This window comes from Nicotiana tomentosiformis, chromosome 6, assembly GCF_000390325.3.
Source record: "Nicotiana tomentosiformis chromosome 6, ASM39032v3, whole genome shotgun sequence".
In the NCBI taxonomy this organism is placed as follows: domain Eukaryota; kingdom Viridiplantae; phylum Streptophyta; class Magnoliopsida; order Solanales; family Solanaceae; genus Nicotiana; species Nicotiana tomentosiformis.
This window is the reverse complement of record NC_090817.1, coordinates 10,843,429-10,859,680: the sequence shown is the minus strand read 5'-3', so window position 1 is coordinate 10,859,680 and position 16,252 is coordinate 10,843,429.

Sequence of the window (16,252 nt, the reverse complement as noted above, 5' to 3'; positions counted from 1 at the left end):
CCCTAGTTATTTTTTTAATCAATGCGTGAAATTTAAACTCTGACTTTTTTAATCACACATCTTCATAAGCTTCTCTAAATATCGATTACTACACTTTGGTATTGGAAAGTGAAAACGCGGAGAAAATGTAGAGTACTTATGTTTTATTCCTCATTGGTTTGGCGACTATGGCCTTTTCTTATTTATTTTCTCTTGTCTTACTTTTCCTTCACGTGAAATGAAATCGACAAGTTTTAAAAAATGTACCCTCTCTATCGACACCACTAATTAAACACGACTAAGGAATAAACTATTGCAAGTTGGAGGATATTACATTAAAAATAAATTGACATATACGAGGTCAAAAGTTATTTAATATATATATATATATATATATATATATATATATATTGAGTTTTTAAGCTTAAATGTAACTTAAAAGAGGATGAATAGAAAATTGAGGAAAAATTGAAAATATTTGAGTTCTCTCCTTGACAAAGGTGCATTGTGTTACAACCCGCATTTTGGGGTTGTAATTTCGGCCAAGAACTGGTGAGAAAAGAGCCTTCTGATGGTCTGACGTAGAACAGTCTACTCGGGCCACTTGGGCTTTTTAATTTTAAGCATATATAAGGGGGGTATAGGTGATGAAAGCTCCGACCTGCCTCCCCCATACGTGCTGCCACCGAGCCGTATAGAACGAGCTGCCTTGGGGGCGAACCCCAAGGGCCTGCCTAGATGACTCAAGGGAGTGTCAAAGGTATCCATACGAGTTTGGGAACTCGTATGGGCTGCGCAACGCCTTAGGGCCTGCGTTGGGCATCAAAAGGGCAGTGGAGGCTGCTATTGTGGAACGGCCAGCCCCGCGGGCTGCCGAGTGTTGGAAAGAGACCTCCACGCTGATTGGATACTTGACGCACCTGTCATATGGGCATCATGTGTCGACTTGTGAGCATGACTTTGGTTCAGCCATGCAAGCAAGGGTCCGTTGGCCTAAAGGTGCAGGTGTGGGCGACACTGCACTACTTCGGAATGGAAGCGTGCTGCAAGAGGACTATGTATGGGCATGGCACGAAAGAGGCGCATGACAATGGCCAAGGGCTAAAGATTGCCTAACTCGAGCGAGGCACGAGCTAGTCACGGATACACTAGACGAGTGTAGGCTTGAGGATTGGGCTATGCACGCGGGAGCGATGCTCAGTCTTGGGCTAAGGACAAGACATGTCCTAAGCCAAGTCCCCAGGGCGCGCATGGATTGTGATCCTAAGATGGAGCGCCACGACATGTCTAGGGCCAAGGGCCTAGGCATCTTACGGGCGGCACAGGATCGTGCTTAGAAAATCTTGGGACAGGAAGACAGGCTGGCCCGCGGCTGGAGGGGAGTCCGCGGGTGCCGCACGGGCGAGCAGGTGCCGCTACCCACTGTAAGGAAATGGGCCCATGACAATTGTCCCATATTGGAAGAGGAAAAAGGTTTTGATGGGTATATATACAATTGCACTTCTTCTAGCTCTTCGGATTTGAAGAGTTGCACATCTTCAGTTTGAGCTCAACATTGGCTATAAATACCAATCCATTCTCTTAGATTTTCCATACGAATTTCTGACTTCTCCTCCTTTCTTCTGCATTGTTTTAACTACAAACAAAGCAATAGTAAGTGTGATTTGCTACTGATATTTGTGTTCGCTGAAACACTCGGGTTTGAAGTATCGCTACACCAGTGTGTAATTCGTTCTATCCTGGGAGAAAATAATCCACAACCTTGGGTACTAGGAGGGGATTAAATTCCTTAAGGAAACACTGTGAATTCAGTGGGCTCGAATTAAATTCTGTTTCTTATACATTTCTGTTTATATATTATTTTATGTTCTCCATAATTATTTTACAAATACAGTTTTAATAACAAGCTTAAAGAATTTAATATTTTCTATATTTATGTTATACTCATTGTTTCTGGAGACTAAAACCTGTATGGTTTTCTACTCCAATGGAGATTAAAATCTACGTAATTTTAACGTTTATTTGTGTCATTCTTTTACAGAAATGACGAATGACAATGGAAACCAGACTGTTCCTATGGTGACTGTCAATGCATCGACAAGCCGAACAACACCGGCATTGGTACTGGCAAAAAAGCCAGAAATGTTTTTGGGATTGATTTCAAGCGCTGGCAGCCAAAGATGTTCTTCTACTTGACGATTTAAGTCTGCAGAAGTTCATTAAGGAAGATGTTCTTGTTCTGCCCGACAAAACTCCAGAAAATGAACGCTTTCTCGTGACTAAGTCGTGGAAGCATTCTGATTTTCTATGCAAGAATTACATTCTTAGCGGACTAGAGGATAATCTGTATAACGTCTATAGTAATATGGAGACGTCAAAATAACGGTGGATAGCGCTTGAAAGGAAATACAAAACGGAATATGCTGAGTTAAAGAAATTTGTTGCCGCTAAATTTTTGGACTATAAAATGGTAGATAGCAAGTCTTATATTACCCAAGTCCAAGAATTGCAAGTGATTATTCACGATCTCCCTGCTCAAGGTATGTCATCAATGAAGCATTTAAAGTTGCAGCAATGATTGAAAAGTTGCCTCAGTTGTGGAAGGACTTCAAAAACTACTTGAAACACAAACGAAAAGAGATGTCCCTTCAAGATCTCATTGTTCGGTTGAGAATCGAAGAGGACAACAAAGTTGCTGAAAAGAAAGGCCGTGGAAACTCAACAATAATGGGAGCAAACATTGTTGAGGAAAGAAAGAGGAAGAAGGCTTATGGACCGAAAAATAACACAAGCAAGAAGCGGTTCAACGGAAATTGCTATAACTAAGGAAAAGCTAAACACAGATCTGCAGATTGTCGTGCTCCAAAGAAAGACAATAAGAAGGGTCAAGCAAACATGGTTGAAAAGCACGAAGATATCGATGACTTGTGTGCTATGCTTTCTGAATGCAACCTGGTGGGAAATCCTAAGGAGTGGTGGATTGATTCTGGAGCCACTCACCATGTTTGTGCTATTAGAGAAGCGTTTGCTACATATGCTCTTGTTGGACCCGAAGAGACGCTTTCTATGGGAAATTCTGCAACGGCCAAAATTGAAGGATCTGGAAGATATTTATGAAAATGACTTCTGGTAAGGTGGTAACTTTGAACAACGTACTTCATGTTCCCGAGATTAGAAAGAACTTAGTCTCTGCTGGACTTCTTGTTAAGAATGGGTATAAGTGTATTTTTGTATCCGATAAGATTGTAATAAGTAAGAATAAAATATTTGTAGGAAAAGGTTACCTCAATGAGGGCCTTTTCAAGCTGAATGTAATGGTTATTGAGAATAATAATAAAATTTCAGCTTATTCTTACTTACTTGATTCAAATGAATTATGGCATATACGTTTGGGTCATGTCAATTACAAAACCATGCGAAAAATGATTAATTTGGAAATATTGCCTATGTTTGAATGCGACAAATCAAAATGTCAAATATGTGTGGAATCTAAGTATGTTAAATATCCTTATAAGTCACTAGAAAGGAATTCAAATCCTTTAGACTTAATTCACACAGATATTTGCGACATGAAGTCAATACCATCTCGCGGTGGAAAGAAGTATTTCAAAACTTTTACTGACGACAATACTCGATATTGCTATGTTTACTTAGTTAATAGTAAAGATGAAGCAATAGAAGCATTCAGGCAATAAAAAAATGAAGTTGAAACGCAACTTAACAAGAAAATTAAAATGATAAGAAGTGATATGGGTGATGAATATGAATCTCCATTTGAAGAAATATGTTTAGAATATGGAATAATCCATCAAAAAATGGCCCCTTATACTCCCCAATCCAATGGAATTGCAGAAAGAAACAATCGTTCATTAAAGGAGATGATGAACGCATTGTTGATAAGTTCTGGTTTTCCACAGAACTTGTGGGGGAAAGTCGTTCTTACGGCTAACCGGATACTAAATCAAGTACCCCATAGCAAAACACAATCCATTCCATATAAAAATGGAAATGAAGGAAGCCCGACTTGAATTATTTTAAAGTGTGGGGTGTTTGGCAAAAGTGCAAGTTCCTAAACCCAAAAGAGTAAAAATAGGACCGAAAACCGTTGATTGTATTTTTATAGGATATGCGACCAATAGTAAAGCATATCGATTTCTGGTTCATAAATCAGAAAATCCAAAATTCATAATAATACGGTTATAGAATCAGATAATACTGAATTCTTTGAAAATATATACCCGTATAAAAAGGAATGTGAGTCGATTGGTGAAGGATCTAAACGACCTCGGGAAGAAACAAAAGAAATTACATTTAATCAGGACGATCCAAGACGTAGTAAACGTCAAAGAACGTCTACTTCATTTGGACCAGATTTTGTGACTTTCTTATTGGAAAATGAGGCTCAAACATTTAAAGAAACTATGTCTTCTTCGGAATCATTATTTTGGAAGAGAAGCGGTCAATAGTGAAATAGAATCTATATTGAACAACCATAAATGGGAATTTGTTGATCTTCCTCCTGGAAATAAACTTTTGGGTTCCAAATGGATTTTTAAGAGAAAAATGAAAGATGATGGCACTATTGATAAATATAAGGCAAGACTTGTAGTCAAATGGTATAGATAACGAGAAGGTCTTGATTATTTTGATACATACTCTCCAGTTACAAGAATTACGTCCATACGAATGTTAGTAGCATTAGCTGCAGTTTATGGTCTTGAAATTCATCAAATGGACGTTAAGAAGGCCTTCTTAAATGGAGATTTGGAGGAGGCAACCTGAAGGGTTTGTGGTTCCAGGTAAAGAAAAGAAGGTATGTAGACTTGTTAAGTCCCTTTACGGACTAAAACAAGCACCCAAACAATGGCATGCGGAATTTGACCAAACAATGTTGTCAAATGGTTTTAAGATAAATGAATGTGATAAATGTGTGTACATTAAAAATGTTCCAAATCACATAGTCATTGTTTGCTTATATGTGGATGATATGCTGATAATGAGTAATGACATTGCCAACATAAATGCGACTAAGCGTATGCTAACTAGCAAGTTTGATATGAAGGACTTGGGAGTTGCTGATTTAATTCTAGGGATTAAGAACAATAAGACTCCTCAAGGTCTGGCATTGTCACAATCTCATTATATTAAGACAATACTTGAAAAGTTCAAGTACTTAGGGTTTAAAGTTGCAAAGACTCCAATTGACATGAATCTTGCATTAGCAAACAACAAAGGCCAAATCATATCACAATTGGATTATGCTCGTGTGTTGGGATACTTAATGTATATCATGAATTGTATACGACAAGATATAGCTTGTGCTATAAGTAAATTGAGTCGATATACGAGCAATCCAGGTCAATCTCATTGGATGGCAATGAAATGAGTTTTGGGATATTTAGAACATATCTAAGACTTTGCTTTGCACAACAGTAAATATCCTGCAGTGATTGAGGGATACTGTGATACAAATTGGATCACCGGTTCAACTGATTCTAATTCCACAAGTGGATATGTATTCACTATTGGTGGAGGAGCGGTATCTTGGAAGTCGTCCAAGAAAACTTGTATTGCCCGCTCTACAATGGAAGCTGAGTTCATAGCCTTAGATAAAGCTGGTGAAAAAGCTGAATGGCTCCGGAATTTCTTGGAAGACATTCCATTTTGGCCCAAACCGTTGGCACCAATATACATACATTGCGATAGTCAAACGGCAATTGGAAAGGCTGGAAGCGTGATGTATAACGGTAAATCTCGGCATATACGACGAAGACATAAACCTTTAGGCAATTACTCTCTAGAGGAATTATCACGATTAACTATGTAAAGTCAAGCGATAATGTGTCGGATCCACTTACAAAAGGCCTAACTAAAGAGGTAGTTGAGAAATCATCGAGGGGAATGGGACTATAGCCGAGAACAAGCCATTGTGGAGGTAACTCTACCTAGAAGACTGGAGATCCCAAGATCTAGGTTCAAGGAGATCAAACAAAGTCATTAATGACGGTTCAACATTGTCAACTAAAAGTTTGGTCCATTCTCGTGATGAGACAATGTTCAGTACCAAAGATAAAGCATTAAGGCTTTTTAATGATTTCTAAATTTGATACAGGTATATAAAATAGTGTATCTACGGGATGACACGTTTAGGAATCACCTATGTAAGTGTGAAGTGTTAGCCGCTTCAAGCAGAATTTTGTAAGGCAAATTCTCTACGTACTTATGAAACCAGGCAGTGTTCATGGCTAAAATGAATACAACAATGAGAGCCAAAGACGGTTAAGGATTGGTTGTGTGACTTATAGTTGTCTAGGTATACACCAAAGTTCGACGGTTCAAAGATATCAAATCTACCGATTGACCGAGTATATCCGGCATAAGTTCACTACGGAAAGTTCTAAGGGAGACCTACTTATCCAGATGCAATTAATCCTTACTTGTGAATCACACAGTTTTTCATGCATATTTCCGTGATATAACCATTCCCTATTCATGTGGGGGATTGTTAGATTTTTAAGCTTAAATGTAGCTTAAAAGAGGGTGGATGGAAATTGAAAATATTTGAGTTTCATTACTTGACAAAGGGACATTGTGCCATATTGGAAGAGGAAAAGGTTTTGATGGGTATATATATAATTGCACTTCTTCTAGCTCTTAAAGAGTTAAGAAGAAAGCAAGCCTGGCGCCGGCGTCGGCGTCGTCGCTCGCTCGGCTTTGGATTTGGATTTGGTCAAATGATTGATTGATTGATTAATTTTTTGGACCAGATTTATTTGTTAATAATAAATATTAACAGAAATGTTATTAAATATCCGATTTTTTGTAAACGGAATATTAATATTAAATCCAACGGAATAGTATATGCCCTTCACTTTTTGTAAAAGACATTTACAATATGGACGAAACAGTTTGTACCTCTTCGGATTTGAAGAGTTGCACCTCTTAAGTTTTGAAGAGTTGCACCTCTTCAGTTTGAGCTCAACATTGGCTATAAATACCAGTCCATTCTCTCAGATTTTTCATACGAATTTCTGGCTTCTCCTCCTTTCTTATGCATTGTTTTAACTACAAACAAAACAAAAGTAAGTGTGATTTGCTACCAATCTTTGTGTTCGCTGAAACACTAGGGTTTGAAGTATCGCTACACCAGTGTGTAATTCGTTCTATCCTGGGAGGAAATAATCCACAACCTTGGGTACTAGGAGGGGATTAAATTCCTGAAGGAAACACTGTGAATTCAGTGGGATCGGATTAAATTCTGTTTCTTTTACATTTCTGTTTATATCTTATTTTATCTTCTCCAGAATTATTTTACAAATACAGTTTTAATAACAATATATATATATATATATATAAGTGGTCAAAAACTATTAATTTAAGATAAAACTTATTGCTTTGCTCATTTATACGTATGCGATAACTAAATGTAAGAAAGTAAAACATCTAAAGGTTGACATTAGGAGTTGATCATGTCATGCCTGGCCTTTGTCATGATCAATATAAACTGATTTGATTAGGATGTCTTAATTTAATTTTGTTCTTAGAGCTTGTGTTGCTCCCCTTTTCTTCTTTTTTTTTTTTGGAAAATTTCGAGCGAAACTCGCAGCCACTATTCTTAGGGTGCGCATTGGATAACTTGGTTCACTGTGTAATAACTCGCAAATAACATAGGAAATGTAAAACGTACTAGGCGAACCTGGTGCGACGAGCTCTGACTGAAGAAGTTGTGTGGTGAGGGGAATCGATCGATCCCAGATCTCTCATATGGAAAATCTCTTACCCAACCAACTCAGCCAACCATTACGCGTGTTGAGTCCCTTTTCATCATAGACCATTTGACGCATTTTGTATTAATACGATGACTTTCGGACAAGTTTGCGTCCTCATTTTTTCTTTTTAAATATTTGCTGGGAATTGAACGCAGGTTTCTAACATACCCTTCATTGAATTGACACACCAAACCTAATCACCCCAACGTTCTTAACATGGAAAGCCAGAATTTCTCGTGAAGAAAATACATCAAAAGGATTAGCTACTAGAACTGTCATTAGTTTATTCCTTTATCTAGAAGTGCGTATATTGTACATTTCTATAATCATGAGTTTACTGCTATCTCTTTTAAGAGCTTAATCAATACTTCGTACAACGGTTTGACTTTTCAAGGCCTTAAACTAATACTAAGTATCTCTCGAGTCATGTTTAGAACCGTTGTTAGTTTAATTCCTTCACCTGACAGTATATATACATTTCTATAATGAGTTTTTCCATTTTAAGAGCATAATCATATACATCAGATTATACATTTCTGTAACGAGTTGACTTTCTATTTCAAGAGTTTAATCAATACTACTATAATTTGACTTTTGGAAGCTTTAAATTAACTAATTATATCTCTTGAGTTTTCAACTGGTTTTTGGAGTCTCATACAATTTTTAGACATATATATATTAATCGAGACATCTTTATTCAAACAAGACCTTTGAAATCTCTTATAGACAAGGTCTAAATATTTTTTTTAATATGCATCTCATGGGGTTCTTTCTGAATAATTTGTTTGCTCGTGCAAAGCAAATATTGATTATTATTCTACTAATGTCAATTAATGGAGCTGGATGGTCTGACCATATTAATTTTGTCCTTTAATCTTCAGAATATATGAAGACTTTCTATTACAAAAAGATATATATATATATATATATATATATATATATATATATATATATATATATATATATATATAAGAACACAAACATGCAGAAACTCACGCCTATAGACACGCTCGCATGCATTGTATGTCCAAGAAAAAATCATTAGGATCCTTACATGGTACAGCACTACAATTGAACAATTGGCAAACGCTTAGGCATTGAAAAAGACAACAACAACGTACCAGTGTAATCCCATATAATGGAAAATGGAGAAGGTAGTGTATATTCAGACCTTAACTTTATCTTATGGTAAAGTTTGTTTTCAAGAGACTCTCAGCTCAAGAAAGCATAAGCACAATATTAATGAAAAGAAAAGCGGCAAGAAACAACAGTAAGACGCCATGGAAAAGAAGCATTTATAACACAAGAAGATGACCGAAATGAAAGAAACATCAGGCAATAATAAAAATCTAAAACCAATAAAATACGAGAGTACGTACTAATACTACTGACATAAACAAGGAAAATATTCGGCTACCTAGTGGCGAAGCCACATGATCATAAGAGTGGTCAATCGTCAAAAAATTACCCTTTGTCAGAATATTTTTTTTTTAATTCTTTCAAATTTGAACATCTTTGGCAAAATTCCTAGTTTCGTCAATGTGGCTACCTAACCTTGTATCTTAGTCATCGACCTGCATACATTCTTATCAAGGGTCATATCCTCAGTAAAAGAAAAACAACCTGATAAACTCACCTCCCGTTATGTGTGGTGATCAAAAAAATAATAGAATAACATTGAATTTATCGTACACAAACTTATCTTGCATCTCTCTAAAATAAAATAAAAATTGTATAAGACTTAAACATGTGATCTCGGGTCACGCAACAACAATAAGTACTCTTACGGTTGTATTGTGAAGTCCAAGAAAATTGTAAATTTTTCCTTATACTAAACAAGGAGTAATTATTTTGAATCTTGAACTTTAAGACAAAGAGTTGGTTACATTTTTACCCTACGGCCGTTAAACATAAATATTAAATTGAAAATTGGCACTAAATACAGTTTTCACACACTTCCGACAATAAACTTTAATCCTTCGTATCAAACTTGGGATAACCTAAAAGTAGAGTGAAAATATGCTATAATCAACATCCATCACCAAATATTAGTTAAATTCTAACTAAAATAGCAAGTCAATTTCACCAAATACATCTCCAATATCCCCACTAAATAATTAGAACAAAAAGTCCAGTCTATAACCCCCACCAACTCATTGTTATAGTGAAGTCAAATGATTCCTCCAAAAAAGTCCTCAAGAATTTCAAATCAATCAGAGCCGTACAAGTCAGTACCCCATGTGCCTCGTGAGGACAAATCATATATTGATTGATTAATTGGCCAAATCATATCTAGAGGTGGGCACCAATTTAAAATTTATGGGTTCAAAATTTTACTCCTTTTAAATTATTAGATTCTAAAATAATAATTTATATATATTTAATTAATTTATAAAAATAAATAGTACTTCCTCCGTTAGTTTGATTCGATACGAAGTTAAAGAAAAAAATAAAACTTTTGAAACTTGTGATTTTAAAAGCTTAAGGGGCCATGACATTTTGTGGTTATAAAAACTTTTCATTAAGGGTAATATGGGTAAACTGAAAAGTTTAAAGTTGAATTATTTCCAAATTTAGAGATTGTGTCATTTATTTTGAAACAGACTAAAAAAGAAAGTCATCTAATTTGAAACGGAGGGAGTATGATTTGTATCAAAACTTTTTGATTCGATGGAACCTGTAACCCGAGTCCAGAACCCATTTGTGGTTCTTTTTGACAAAAAGAACGGAAATACGTGTAAAAAAAAGAGTTACCTAACTATGTATAACGCTCTTTAAAAGAAACAACGCGCGCAGTTATAAAGAGCGTTATACATATAAAGAGCGTTATACATATAACGTCTTTAGAAACAACGCGCGCAGTTATAAAGAGCGTCATACATGTTTTGTGGGCCCACCAATAAGTCTCATACATTTAACTGACATAACAATAATTCAAATGGGTATAACGCCCTTTAAAAGAGCGTTATACCTAAAAATAATCAACCACTCTCCTGGCGCGGAGAGTCTGGGCCAGTAACTCTCCCTCTCATACGTAGGCGGACCTATGATCGCCCTGTAACACTAATAGCTCATCGGAGAAAGGTCCGGGATGCATAGGCGGCACGTCCATGTCGTCTACTGTAAATTAAACAACATTAATTGTATGTTTGATCTGTAAATTAAATAATTAATTTTTAAAGTTATATAATATTTAATTGGATAGAGTATATATCTTTGGGTTCCAGGCTCGATATTTGATGCTCAATAGCACCAAACTATCCTGAATTCTTGTATGTGTTAATTTTATTATTTTCATAATTTTGTATGTTTGTTCTGTAAATTAAATAATTATTTTTTATAATTGTACAATATTTAATTGGACAGAGTATATATCTATGGGTTCCAGGCTCGATATTTGAGACCCGGTAGCACCAAGCTATCCTGAATTCTTGTATGTGTCAACTTTAATATTTTACATGTTAGTTTCAGAATTTTATATGTTTGTTTTGTAAATTAAATAATTATTTTTTGTAAATTGGACAGAGTTTGTGCTTGATCTATCAATATAAGATATACTTAAACTATAGGGATACTACGCTAAAAGGCTCTACATTTTACTACGCTAAAATGGCACTATATTACTAGTCTTTAAGCAAATAAATAATCTAAACTAGATAAAAATAACAATAAATTTAATCACAAAACATTCACGAAAATGCATATAAAACAGTAAAAGAAATTTATTAAATATTTTTATTAACAAATAATAATGATTTCTCAATTTTTACATATTTTTTTAGATCACTAATATCTTAGTCCGGATAAAATAACATACTAGTTTAATAAAAAAAATACAAAATAATATGAAAACACATTGGTAGGCCCACAAAACAGGTATAGCGCTCTTTATAACTGCGCTATACATATATAGCGTTGTTTCTAAAGGCGTTATATGTATAATGTTTTTTTAAAAAGCGCTATACTTTAATGTCCGTTAAAGTATAACGCTCTTTAAAAGAACGTTATACATAGTTAGGTAACTCTTTCTTTTACACGCATTTTCGTTCTTTTTGTCAAAAATAACCACAAATGAGTTAAGGACTTCCAGTGACCCCATGCTCTAGCTCCGCTCTAATCACGTCCCAATCATCCAAATGGACTAATTATCTGAACTGCTTATCTGCCAACCAACCTGCTGCACTGATAACTACTAAAGAAAGTATTTACGACATCAGTTGTTCATACTGTTTTGTCATTCGTATATAATTTGTGGTTGGGACAGGCGAGATTGTCGCGACAAGCCACATAATTGGCTTGAATTAAAGAACGTTATTTAATTGGCAGGAAAGAAAACTATTCATGCTCCATATTTACATCATACAAATGAACACAAAAAACTTATCTTGTATATGAATTTTTATCACTAAATCATAAATGAGTGATGATACTCTATTTGTTTTAATTTATATTATGCAATTTGACTTGGTACGAAATTTTAAAAAAATTTGATACTTATAGTCTTAAACATAACGTAGGGCTTACGTGATTATGAAACATGCTAATGGAATATGTATTCACTTTAATTTATGACTCTTATGGTCAAACGGTGTGATTTGGTGCAAACATTAAGTACAAATAATTATATATTTAACTGCGATTGTTGCATGATTGAGAGTGATCCTAGAAATCAAGTTGCAAAATGAAATCTGATGTTTTCACGAGAAACTAAGATGATTAGAGATCTTGTAATACTATATTAAGGATTTTGCGAGGTACTTTTGTTTTACTTTATATGGAAATGCAGAAACAGTTACTATTCATCAATCTGAAAACAGGTAGGTGTACGCCAAGAAAAAGAGCGTAGAATAATATGATGATAATCCAACATTTTTTTTCAAACCAAAGAGTTCAGTCATTAATTCGGATTTTGGACATATTGTTGAACCTTAAAATTGGATAACAATTGAATTTGTAAGTGGTTTAAGGATGCGTGGATTAATTTGACACAAAACTTAAATTGCTAAATAAATAATGATAAAGTAAATGCAAACCATATCTCCCATGTTACCATATCTCGAGCTTGACTTATCATGTCGGAGACTGGAATGTTTTATGAGACTGATTTTACTCGTATACAGATAGTCCCCTCGTTTCTCCGAAAATGAGTTGACGAGAAACGACACGAGATTCTTGGTTCCTTATTCGGGACGTCGTATAAGAAATGACAAAAATGTGAAACGTCTCATCAGTCATGTCATAATGGCATTAAATGTCTGTCAGCCGTCGGTCGGCTACCCCTGAACGCAAAGCGTCGCCGAGTTCTTATAAATATCATCCCCTTTGTTCATTTGTACTTTACGTCAAACCTTCTACCCTTGAGCTTTAAAGATTTCTCCACTCCTCTAGTGTTCTTTTTCTCCGTCACTCATGGTCCTTTGCAAAAACTTTTACCCATCTTTTTCTCAAGCTAACAAGCCTAATTCTTCCATCTTCCTTTCTTTCTTCATATTTTTCCAGATTTCCCTCCATTTTTACTTTCTAAAAGAAAATGACAAAGACTTCCAAAACTGTCCCCCAAAAAGAGAACCCTTCTACTTCGCGGCCGGCCACTATGGACGAGGCGACCGCTCCGAGTGTAACAACTGATGAACCGGTGGTCGAACCTCTATTGAAAATGTTCGTCCCCGGGGGTTGCGTTGTAAATAATGATTTTAAAGTTGAAAAACCTTCCTCTGTACCGGGTCGGTGCGAAGACTTCTCGAGATATATTTGTTCGATTACCGAGGAGATCCTCCCTACGGTTAGGACAAATTGCAACTGGTCCAACAAAACTGTAGTGGTCCCTGACCCCGAGGAGGCCATCACCACCCATGTCGAGGGATACCTGAGTGTTTACACTTATCCTTTCACATTGAGACCGATGGACTCGGTCATCATAGATTTCTGCAAGAGGTACGAGTGAGAAAAATTGATGGTTGTCGGTTCACTTTGGATCACCTACTTCGGTTGTAGAGTCCCTGACTATTCCGAGGGAGGGATGATAAAGCTTTTACGTCGGGCCAACAAAGCCCTACTCTCTAGTCTCGATGAGGACCGGGACCGAGGCTGGCAAGGCCGTTTTGTCCGAGTGAGGACTTCAGACCTGATTCCGGCGGAATGCATGCCATTCCCCGAGTAGTGGAATACAAAACGTAAGTGGAGCCTTCCTTTGAATGTTGATTTTACATTTACTTTTCCTTTTCTTATTGATGTTTGTAGTGGTGCAGCTGTTGCCCGGGTTCCAAGTGTTATCCCCCGACTCAAGGAGTGGGTCGAGGGTATCGTTTCCCAGATGCTCTACTCCGAGCGTTCGTGTCGAGAACTCTAGAAGGGTCGTTTGGAGGCCCGTTCCCATGGTAAGATCACTTTTCCGACCAGGTTGTGTTAGGCCTCTCTTTTTACTATCAAGTTGTTACTCCCTTTGTTTTCTTTCTCAGGTTTGCCTAAGGATGTCGAGCTTAGGCCTTCGGTTGGTCAGGAGGACTTGCCCGTCTCTTGCTCAGATTCAGGCCGTAGAGAAGAAGAGGAGGAGAGATCCGAGCTCGGAGAAAAAGAAACTGAGGAGTAGGCTGGTCCGCAAGCCAAAAGAAACCCCCAGCTCCGGAATACTTGACTCGGACTCCCTCTACCGGCTAAGGGACGAATTTGAGGAGGATAAAATTTTAGAGACCCGGGAACCATCGGCCCTGAATAATGGGCATCAACCGAAGGGGGGACGACAAAGGCCAATTCCTTCCAAACTAAAGAGGTTGATGCAACAGTGAGGGCCGAGAACCCTCAAGACGTCGGTTCTGCTCCACCCGGTGTCATCGATATAACAGGATCACCTTCGTTCACGGACTCGATGTTCGATGAAGCTCAGGCGATGAAGGAGCGGTCAAATGAGGGGGTCCTAGAAGCGAACGATCCTCTCCAAAGCTTTTTTGATGGCGTGGATTCTACTGCCACGGAGGATGTCACAGGATTGGGTGACTTAGAAGTACCAAGGAAACGTCCTCCCTCGGGGGCAAGTAGGTCTAGTTCGAGCCCGAGACTAGTCAACCGGTTCCCTGCCCCGACTGCCGATCCCGGTCGGAAGCGGTCGATCATTATCTATGTTCCGGAGGATGCCCGGGTCCTTTACGTGCCCATTGGGGTAGCTAGTTACCTCTGGTGCCCGGTGACTGAAGAAGACCATGCAAAGATGAACGAGGTTAAATCTCCATTCTTGTTCAACGAAGCATAGCATGCGCTAAATCGGGTAAGGTGTTACCAATCCTTTTCGTTTTCCAGCTTTGGTTACTTAATGATCTTAATATTTCTCCTTGTATTCGCAGGCCTTGGTGCTTCACCACGAGATCTTCCTCCGATACCGAGAAGATCTGAGTCTCCTCGAGGCCGAAGATAAAGAGCTTACGAAGAAGATAGATATGTACAAACTTCTTAGTGAGCAACACGAGGAAGAGGCTAAGAGTCTACGGGCCGAGTTGGACACGACTCAGAAAGAACATGCCAACCCGGTGGAAAAGGTAAAAGTCTTTGAGGTTAGTGACAATGAACTAGACTCGGTGACTAATGGTCCGAACCCACAGTCCAACAGAAGCTTGACCGGATCGACCAACTTCGGGCAGAGATGGACGTGATAAAGGTCGAGGCCAAAGAATGGAAAAGCAAAATGGACCGCTTGACCTCGGAAAAGGAAACTTCCTGGGCGCAATTGACTTCGACAGAGTCTAAACTTCGAATGATAAGGGAGAAGGCTGAGGCACAGTCCCAGAGAGTCGAGGAGCTCCAACTTCGAATATGCCTTGCCTTTGACATTATTTTGTCTAAGGCATCGTTGGGGTTCGGCATGACCAGAAATCTTCCCCAAAGTATTTATATATTTTTTTAGATTATAGTTTGTCGAGGGTAGCCTTTAGAATCGGTTTAGAAATTTTTCAACGACTTATTTTTTATTACGGGTCATGGACGTCTCCGAGCCGTTTTAAATGGATGTAGCCTTTTTAGTTCGGGTGTTGCCCAGTGGGCTCGTCACCTCGAGTTATCCGGGCTTGCCTAAGATAACAGTCTCTTAATGTGTATAGCCGTAGCCTTTAAGGTTCGGGCGTCGTCTAATAGGTCTTGTGCCCCCGGGTTCCCTTATCCCGAGTTGTCCGAGTTTGTTTTTGGACGGCATTCCCCGATTGAGAGTTCTCGTTTGAACTCGGATAGAGGCGGCCCTTGGGATCGATACCTTTAGGGGATCAAATGTAGGAAACTCCTTAAGAGGAAGAAAAAGAGAAATTTTTAAGGGACACAATATTTATCCTCATGGTAGAGACTTCTTTTTATTCTTGTGTGTAATAGTTACACATATGTACAAGTTTTGTACCGGGGATCGAGAAGTCTATGCGGGCAGGTTCATTTGACCGTTTGGCCCTTACAGTAAATCCTATCGATCGAGTTGAGACCATTCAATCATAAAGTTTCTTTCCTTTCTAAAGTCGTTATCCTAGGGTAAT